The sequence below is a fragment of the Notamacropus eugenii genome, chromosome 6 (genome assembly GCF_028372415.1).
Source record: "Notamacropus eugenii isolate mMacEug1 chromosome 6, mMacEug1.pri_v2, whole genome shotgun sequence".
NCBI lineage: Eukaryota > Metazoa > Chordata > Mammalia > Diprotodontia > Macropodidae > Notamacropus > Notamacropus eugenii.
The window spans coordinates 5,040,847-5,051,150 of NC_092877.1; the positions used below are offsets into that span (position 1 = coordinate 5,040,847).

Consider the following 10,304-nt stretch of genomic DNA (forward strand, 5'->3'; position numbering starts at 1 on the left):
CAGCTTGGGTTAGAATTCCAGAAGAGCTGAGTAACCTCATTATCATCCCATAGCCTCAGGGATCACTACCCTCTGGGCTGGAGTTAATAAAGGGACCTCCTCCCTTTGATGGAGGTCGTAAGCCTTTATTGGTGAAGGGCAGGATGGGGTGAGTCTTGAGGGATGGGGAAAAGGGATGACCAGAGTTCTAGTCCCCTTAGGAATGCCTTCACTATCACCCCACCTTTCTAAGTGGCTTTTCCAGAGAAAGTCCATTAATTCGTATTCCAGACTGAATAGCTGATATTATTCCCAGAGTACTTACTAGGTTCCCCTGGGAGGCTGAGCTCCCACACATCCCCATGGGCTACACAGTCTCACATACCTTCTTCCTAGAGTCCCTGGGTCAGAGCATAGCCTCCCTTGCATGAAGCCAGAGGCGTGGGAGATATACTGCTAGCAGAGGTTGCCCTGTATTCCCAACCTGAGAACTTCCAGGCATAACTTCATGGCCAGAGGTCAGAAGGAACTCTTGATTCTTTGAATTGTCTGGCCATCCTCAGTGAATGAGATCATGATGTTTGGCCCACAGCTGGGTCTTCAAGAAATTCTGGACCTTAAAGCATTGTTCTGTCCTGCTGAGTTATCTTGCCTGTTAGAAAATCTCTCATTATTCAAGAGAATCAATGAATGAACATTAATAAAGTGCCTACTGTGTGCCAGGAACCATGCTAAGCACTGGGACAAAGAAAGGCAAAAGACCATCCCTGCTCTCTCAGAACTTACAGTCTACATGGATACCTAGTGAAGAAATTACGGGGAGCTCTCTCCCAAACCCATCTGGATCTGATATAATAGGCTCCCATCCTAAGGACAGTGGCTTCTCTAATTATACTATCCAGGAGGTCTCTTTTTAAGTCTTTATATAGGCTTTAGACTGGAAGTGCAGTGTTAGCGTTATCACCCAAGTATCTGATAAATTCTTGCTTGTCTCTCCTACGGTGTAAGTGCTTATTAAGTCCAGTCAAGTTGTGTCAAATTAGAGTCTTAGAGAAAATAAAAGCACTAGGAAACCATAGATTATTAAAAAGTTCATTTTAAAATCCCTAGTCTAGCATTTCCAACTATCTACCTTCTTCCTTACCTTCTTTTGTAATAAGATAGCGTTATGGATCTATTTTAGAACTGCAGTACAAGGAATCCTGGTTAAATAAATTTACTACCCCATGCAGTGACATTATTGTAAAGAAAGTATGGCCCTTAATGGCAGCAGTCTGAACAACAGGTCATTACAGGTGTTGTGTAACCTTCATGCAAGCTTACAAACACTTTCTTAAAGATTATGTCTGGTTCCTGAGGTAGGAAGCAGCAGGTGAAGAGCTATAACAATAAATGTTTCTGGCTGTCCCAATGTTTAGTTACATAACGTATTGTTACATCTCACATTCACAATTAAGTCTTTCACAATTCTTCCCAGAAAGATCTTTTTCTTATCAGAGATTAATATACAACCTTTTATCCCGGACACGGGAGACAAGATACAGGCTAGTTGCCCGGGAGCCTTCTGGTCAGGGCAGAAGTTACGAGTGTAGTTGGTGGGTCCTTTGGCCCTAATTCCATGGGTTCCAAAGTCCTTTTACAGCTGAACGTTGAAGAGCCTGACTTCCAACAGCTGCTCTCTTGGTTAAAAGAATGAGTAATCTGACGATGAAAGTCTTTCAGTTGTTTAATTTCAAATTACTTGGAAGTCTCCTGAGTTAGCAGTGTGGTACTCTCCAGTTCATCCTAAAAACATATATTCTTTTAAACCAAAACCTATTCATCCTTACAGCATTTAGTCATCTGAATAAAACCAACTTGTCTGATAACTCTCTCCCACCACCACCATCATATATGGAGATTTCTTTATCTTAACGGCTAACATTTCTAAAATTCTTTTAGGTTTGTAAAGCACTTTATGAATTTAATCATCCTACCAACCCTGGAAAGTAGAGGCAATTATTATCCACATTTCACCAACAGAGAAATTGAAGCTGAGAAAGTTTAGCTCACATTGCTAGCAATCACCCTTAGTTGGATTTGAACTCAGTTCTTGCTGACCTCAAGTTTAGCATTCCATCCACTAGACCACCCAGCTGCCTCTTGGTTTGAACTGTTTTCCCAACATTATATGCCTGACAGATGAAGTCAGTGCAATAATATTGTTGGACTGTTAGAGAAATATTTCAGCTATTTCCCCCCCAGTAAAGCCCGTGAACACCAATAACACCCATTTCTCTCTCCCTTTATTAAAGTGCATTATGTCAACCAGTCAGCTGGTCAACGAACATCTATTAAGCACCAGCCATATACCAGTCACTGTGCTATACACTGAAAATAAATACAAAGAGAAGCAAGATCTTTGCTTCCCAATCTAGTGGGAAAAGTAAGGAAGAGCAAAAAATAAACCTTCTAGAATGGCTAATAGAAGCTGGGGGAAGAAAGCAAATTAAGTCATAATTATTCTTCCTGATGCTCCAAAAAGGCCACAGAGCTTGACTCAGGAGTCAGCCTGGATCTAGGTTTTCTAAATTGCCGAGTCAGTCCCAAGATGGCCTCAGATTACAATCTGAAAAAATCCTTTCTTGAAAGTTTTGGGCATTCTGCCAAGCAAAGGTGCCAACGATTGCATATGACCTGAATTTTCATTTAACTTTTGACTTTCCAGAGGACAGGTTTGACATTCACTCTAGGAGGGACCTTCACAGTTCTTCAGTATTGGAATGTCATTTCATCTCAGTAAGAAAGGTTCTTGGGACACCTGCCTGGGGCTGCATTCTGCTTAGTCACAAACATCCTGGATAAGCAGGCCAAAGATAAGGTTATTTCAACAGACTAAGGCAGTGTGATCTGGATACCTGAGGTTTCATAGCATGTCCAACTTCTCAGAGTCTGCTTTACTATTTACCTGTCCCAATTCACTGTGTTTTTTTTTTAAGCTCACCAGACAGGTTCCCCACCCCTGAACCAGAGCATATATATTTCAGTACTTAAGACAGTCATTAATCAGAACATTTTGTCTTCCAGATAAAAGTCTCTAATAAACTGAGCTGTTGCTCAAGTGTGCAACCCATTCACAGCATTCAGACCTTAAGATCTATCTTCCCGTTACAAATGAATCCCACCATATGTCATTCCAAAATTAAAATCACTTGAAATTTATTTTATTTTCCAAAATCTCAATGCAAAAAAACCTAAATAAAATCCCTAACATAAAACAATTTCAAGGACTTAAAACATGAACATAAAATCTCTTGTCAGTCTAAATATGTGGAATGCATCTGAGTCAACCACATGAAAAAATCATTCCATTCATCTGCCAGTTTGGGTATTCTACACCAAGTAGTATTAAATACCCAAACTGGTAGATCCAGAAATCAAAAGCAAAAAGTCTTTTGCTCCCACAGCTACAAAAATGTGGTACAAATAGTTGCTTTTTGGAGCACAGATCAATTATTCTGTGAATAATAATACTATAATGTTATATATAATAATAATTTTTTCCAATTATTTAATCAAACCTATATAAACCTTAATTTAAAATCATTCCTTTTTAAAGGTCACCTCCTGATTCCACCTACTTTTCCACATCCATAGCAATTTTTATTGTTGTTTTTTGGTAGTATCCAACTCTCCGTGAGCCCATTTGGGGTTTTCTTGACAAAGACACCAGAAGAGTTTGCCATTTCCTTCTCCAGCTCATTTTACAGATGAGGCAACTGAGGCAAATAGTCACATAACTAGGAAGTATCTGAGGCCAGATACTAGTAATCCCCAAATCTCCAACTTCCTAAGGAAGAAATAAATATTTCTCCAAGGGGAGTTTAGAGCTTAATGACGATCTTGCTATGTTCCTCTTATCTCAGTGTGGTTTAAAAAACTTTCTTAATTTTTCTGCAATACTCTGTGAAATCCTGGCTTTTTTCCCCCTCTTTCTAAGCTGGCCCTTAATGGAGAGTCTGATAGGGCGCAAAAATGAGGGTCATTTAAGTGAAAAATCACAAGCGCTATTTTCATCCTGGTGGGGAATCAGGAATTGGGCCCTCTCCCCTGGGTTCTAGATGAGGTAGCTCCACTGTGTGCAGAGTGTCACTTTCAGAATTTTTACTTTCAGTAGTGCCCACCCCTTATTGCTTTTAATTGAGCTGCCACTCTACACAGTCCCTGTAAATTATCTTTAACCCTAATTACTAACCCTAATTAGCCCGAATTTATCTTAATTACATTTTATATTGATTCAATATTTCTCTTTCTTTGTAATACTGTTAATTCCTTAATCTCAGATTTCTCTGATTGAAAGTTCATGTTTCAAAATGGAAAATAGCAATAAAAACTTATTTAAAAAAGAAAGTTCATATTTCAAATTGTTTCCAGATCTGGTTTCCTCCCCTGAATCTCTTGCAAATTAGCCCTCTCAGAGCTGAAACTTTCAGGCTTATAGGTGATGCTTCATTTTGCTATGTAAAACATTTCCAGTTTGGTTTCTATTTTAAGAACTTTCAGATGCACAATGTAGTCCAGTTCCTTTTAGGTCACTGTTTTTAAGTTAGCTGGATGATTAAATTCTGCCAAATCATTCTGAGAAACCTACTGTGATCTGTGAGCCAAACTCTTCAGATGAACTTTTGCTTATTTCTTAATTCCCTCCCTCTCGATAGAAATAAGACTTTCTTTTCCAGCTGGAGAGAAGAGGTAAGATAATATATACAAGGCCATTCTTAAGCCCAAGATAAAGCTTAGCTTCGAAATTTCAAACTGTAAACTCATATTTTTTTTTTCCTTTCTCTACTGTTGGGATCACTTGGAGACAATTTTTTTTTCTTCCTGAGATAAAGCTTTTGAAATGGCTTCAGTTCTGTTTAAGTTTTGAAAACCTTTTCCCTGAACAGATAAAATAGAAACTCCCAGGAAAGACAAGAAGCATTCATTTATCCAACCAATCCATAGAGTGCACTCTTTTACCTTAGATTAAACTTGGATCCTTTGAAAAAAGTTTTGCCAAGTCATTTTGGCCAAGAATTTGTGTGACATTTCTCCAGCAAGAAAGATCAAAACACTGACTTTTTCAGGGACAGAGGAATTTTATATGCTCTCTTCCCCAGTTTGCGGTTCCCCCAGTTTCTCCCAAGGTGAACACTTAGGACTCGCCTTACCTGCAGTTGTTTATTACAGCTCACTGACCCCAGCTTTTCCTTATAATGATGAGTCTGGTCTTTTGTTTTCTCCAGTGACACCCTGCTCGAGGATCTGTCCATCCTGAGGTCAGTTATTCTCAGACTTAGGGGGTCTGTTGATGAATTTTGGTCAAATACTCCAAAATGACCAAGAGGTCAAGTGCTTCTGGGGGATCCCAAAGTGATCCTCTGGTCACGCACCCCTTTATCATGGAGGACTTCCTGATTTGATGATCAATCCTACTCTTTAGGTCTTTCTATCTTTAAGCACAGAACAGGCTGATAGGCACACACCCAAGCAAACCAGAACAAAAACTGAGGAAAGTGTAGCAGCCATCACTTGGAGCCAGTTGAGGGGTCCTGGACAGAGAGCCACAGGCTTATGGAATTTCCAGAGAATCCGGGAACAATGAAGCTTCTGCTCATGGCTGGGGCCACCTAATTCTGAGTAATATGCTTGCCTGGATTTGCTACCCAATGTTAAGAAGAGGGTAAGGAAAATGTTCTTGTTACCAGGCTCGTAAGAGGTTTGGTGGGGCTAAAACTGGCTTAGTCCCAGACTGGAAGGGTGATTTAAAGCTGCTAACAAAGAATTTATTCTGGCATTGTGTAAGACTTCCCATGTACAGTACACAAGAGGATCACCAAAGCAGACAGGAGCAGGCATGACCTCTTCCAAAATCCGAAGACTTGGTCTTTCTTTCAAATGGTCTAATCCCATGAACCTGTTCAGAAGTCAGCTAGGCTGGGGCAGTTCTGATTTGAAATGCTTTCTCTGAGGTTTTAAAAGTTTCCTCCTCTCTTGAGTTGACCATGGAAGTCTTTTGAAGAGAAACAGTCTGAACTGGTGCAGGAATTTGGCATAGGAATCCGAGCAAAGGGAAGGCTGTGTTGGATTGATGGGAAGCCATGACTTCTTTCAGACAGACCTCCTGTCTAGCCCTTGATGGACAGCTTCCTAAATGTCTGCATCCCATATCTCCCACCCCACCTGCTACATTTTCCTCCTTTGGCAGCTCCTCCCTCTTGGCTACTCTGTTTCCGTCAAGTCTGCTTTTGATGTGTCTTTAGATAGAGCAGTCATTCAAGAGCCTGGGGTACGCAGCAGAAAGTTCCCCAAATCAGCTGCCCAAGACAAATTCAGTTGAGCAGGGTTGGGGGAGAGAGGGAGACTTTGGAAAGAGAACCTGGACCTGGAGACACAAGCTCCAGTGGGAAGAGAGACTTGGCGTACTTAGGGCCAAATGGGAGGAATGGGGAGTAAGTTGGGCAGGGCTGGGCCAGTTGGGGTTGGGGGAAGTAGGCCATGGAATAGCTTCTTATCTTCATGAATTATTCTTGCTAACTAGGTCATAGATCACAAATCTAGAACTGGAAAGGACTTCAGAGGTCAAATTACTCAACCCTCTCATTTTGCAGGTCAGGGAACTGAGGCTGAAGAAGTTTAAGTGAGTCATCCAAAGTTACACAAACAGAAAGTATCAGATGTGGTATCCTAACCCTGACTTCTATGCTAATGTTTTCCCACTGAATCAAATGATAAAGGTCATTTGTCCCAGAATCAATCCAGATGTTCAGGCAGCAGGAAGACCCACCTTTGATTGGGAGTACCCTTCCTACTTTGTTCCTTCCTCCCCTCCCAAGACCACCCAGAACCCACTGAGCTGCCTGACTGTTTACTTGGTTTATGACATAGGAATCATTCTATCTCACCTAGTGAGATGGACAGATGACCATTAGGACTTACCATTTATGCCCTATTGACCCCAGGTACTGTCATCTCACCTGCTGATATCATCTAAGGACTTTGCTTTCCACTTTCCCTATAGCTGGATTTCTTTTGTATAATTTGTCCTTCAATTAGAGTATGAACTGCTTGAGAACTGGGACTGTTATTTTTTTCCTACTAGTATCATCAGTGCTAGCACATAGTAGGTGCTTAATAAATTTTTTTTATTCATTTGTTCATTTCTATTGCTGGAAGAATATAAATGAAGCCAACAGTCTTTAAATCTGAGTTATTGTTGGTTAGTCATTTCAGTTGTATCTAATTCTTTATGACCCCATTTGGGGTTTTCTTGGCAAAGATACTAGAGTGGTTTGCTATTTCCTTCTCCAACTCATTTTACAGATGAGGAAACTGAGGCAAACAGGGTGAGGTGACTTGCCCAGGGTCACACAGGTAGGACATGTCTGAGGTTGGATTTGAACTCAGGAAGATGAATCTTCCTGACTCCAGGCCTGGCATTCTATGCTTTGCACAATCCAGCTGCCCTTAAATTTTAGTACCTTGGAATAGTGCCCTGTCACCCCACCCTAGTTACAACTTTGCTTTTAAACTCTTCTTGCTCTGTGTTAGTGATGATTCTGATCCCACCCTTTGGTTCTCAGTGAAGTGTTTCCCGCCCCCTTTCTCCTTCTCCTCTTCCTCTTCTCTGTATGTCTCTGTCTCTCTCACATATAGAAAAATGGGAGGAAAAGTCCTGGACCTGGGATTTATGTTTTCCCTCTAGACCTCTCTCATCCTCCAGGTTCCAGCACACCTGGGCATTAGCTGACTCAGAAACCGCAAGATCTATTGTCCTGATTTTCAATTCACTCTTTCACGATTGGTTTTCTTCCTAAATTTAGACTGAACAGCTAATAGAAGGAGAGCCGCTCTGAATATCTTGGGGGTAAGTGCAGGGTTGGCTCTGTCGGGCTGGAGGCCAGTCTCTTCACCAAGGTCACCCATTGACAAACAAAGCCAACAAGGTCAGAAGAGCTCAGTTTCAGGTTACTCTGACACTGACTTAATACATGATCTTGAGAAGTGATGCAAACTTTCTGGGAATCAGTCTCATCTTTTGTTAGATGGTGATAGTATCTTTTGTGCTTAGTTCATAGAGATGCTCTGAGGATAATGTAAGGTAATAGGAAATGTGGTATACTGCAAGGAGCTCTGGCCTTGGAGTCAGGAGGCCTGGGATCAAGTCTGATCCCTGATGCTTTCTGAGCCTCACTTTCCTCACTTGTAAAATGCCTTTGTTACAAGCTGCCTAGTTCTGCTAGCTAAAGTTAAAGGGAAGTTTAAGGGAAGCACCCCAGTGGGGGCTCAGGAGGTATAACCTCACAGAGTTACTTCTTCAAGCTAAAATCCCACCTTTTACAAATGGGAAGCCTCTCTTTTTCATTCTAGTGCCTTCTCTCAGATGATTACTTCCCATTTGTCCCAGGTATAGCTTTTTTGTACATATTGTTTGCATGCTGTCTCCATGCAATTGTGAGCTTCTCAGAGGTAGGGATTTTTTTTTTTTTTGTCTTTCTTTGTATCCCCAGCACTCCGCACTGTGTCTGGAACATTAAACTCTTAGTAAATACTTATTAACTGACTGATTTGGCCACTTATCTTCTAGAACTGTTGTGGGGAAAGCTCTTTGCCTACCTGAAAGTACAGCAGAAATGATTTGTTACTATGATCATGAGAGATTCTGGTCCCAACTTTGCCACAAACTCTCTTCTGATGCTGAAGATGGTATTTCTTTCCGTAAAAGGAAGGTATTGACCTAGGATGTCCAAGAGGTCCCCCTCCAGCTAAGGTCTTATGATCCTAAGCTCTTGGCCATGCTTTATCTTAAAGTGTAGCCTGTATCCTTCTTTGAAATGAAAGCTTTCCTTGTCATCCTATGACCGGGTCCATCTATGAAGGAGATGGGTAGATCAATAAGCCATACTTAATAAAGTCACAGGGACTGTGAGAATTTTCTACTTGTCTCATTGCTTGTACAAGTAAGTAATTTATGGCCTTGAGAAAGTGTGATTAGGCATTACCAACAGTTAGTCAGTCAATTGATGAACATTAATTTATTAAGTTCCAAGTACTTATGCTAGAGCTAACCACTTTGACGATGGTATAAAGATAAATTTTAATCTCCAGTGGCACACATGGTTTCTAGCTTTCCCTGCCCTGCTCATTTTTTTGGCGAGGGGGAGAAGGTGGGAGGGTAAAAGTAGAACCGAAGTTATCTTGTGCCAGGCCTAGAGGCCTGAGGGCTACCCGAGTCTTACCTTACCTGTCCCAGGTCTTCGGTTGGCCAAACCGGATAAACGTATGAGAGAAGAGACTTTCCGGAGTCGAACAAGGGTTAGGCTTTATTCAGGGTCCTGGTTACATGTGCAGGGGGAGCTCTTCCTTAGGAGGGAGAGAGAAATCTCCCAAGGAGGCAAAGATCTTATGGTAAGAGATTGGAAGTAGAAGTGTAAGTGGGGAGAGAGGGGGAGGGGAGAGCAAAGAGAGGAAAAACGGAGCCTTCTGTCCTGTAACGACCCCTCCCGAGCTAAGAGAGCCTTCAGGCTTTCCTGATCCTAATTGAGCTCTCTGGCCGCATAGTTTGCACCTGAATACCGTGCCTGTTAGATAACAATAGGTGTGCCCAGATCTGGGACAGTCTCGAGGGGGATGCTCCTCCCATCACGTTTCTCACGGGAAGAGGCGGAAATACACGAGATTGCTCGGTCTCACTCCTCGATTCCCTGGTGTATTATGGGGGGCCTCATGAGAACTCTAAGATTTAGAAGTTCCCACCTTTACCCGCCCGAGACTGTCCACATGGAATTGAGCTTCCACCCCCAACAATCTTGGACCTTTAAACACAATATAAAACTCAATCAACCTGTGTCCAAGTGGAACACTCATTGTTTATTCTGAGATGTGCTTTTGGTTACAGCCCACAAGGTTTTTCTTTCTTTTAGCCGTCCTTTAGAAGAAAGGAAAACATCTTCAGATCTACCCAGATCTGGTAATGTCTTATCTCTTTGTGTTTTGCGAATGGTGGAGAAGCTCCAGTCATTAACTTAGAGCTAGAAAAAGAGCCTAGAGGTAACACTGATCCCCTCCCCTCCCTCTCCCTTCTCTTACAGATGCGGAAGCTGAGGCCCAGAGTTACCCAGTCAGTAAGTAGCAGAGTCAGGATGTGAACCCAGGATCTTGAACTCCTCATTCTGCACCTTTCCACTAACAGCATTCCTTTCCACAAAAATCTGAGGGTGTTAGGATATAAAGTCGTTAATTATGGTCATTAAGTGAACCACACTGATTCCATCTTGTGGCTCAATTCTTGAGCCTTTCTGTTC

At 41.8% G+C, this 10,304-nt stretch overlaps 1 long non-coding RNA gene across 1 annotated transcript; it reads right to left on the reverse strand.

The window, feature by feature from the left end:
• Positions 1-1,055: 1,055 nt before the first annotated feature.
• On the reverse strand, positions 1,056-6,826 carry LOC140509796 (uncharacterized). Its single transcript, XR_011968922.1, has 2 exons — positions 5,172-6,826; positions 1,056-1,764 (listed from the first exon to the last, which is right to left on the reverse strand). It is a non-coding gene; the product is annotated as an uncharacterized lncRNA (long non-coding RNA).
• Between the last annotated feature and the right edge of the window lie 3,478 nt (positions 6,827-10,304).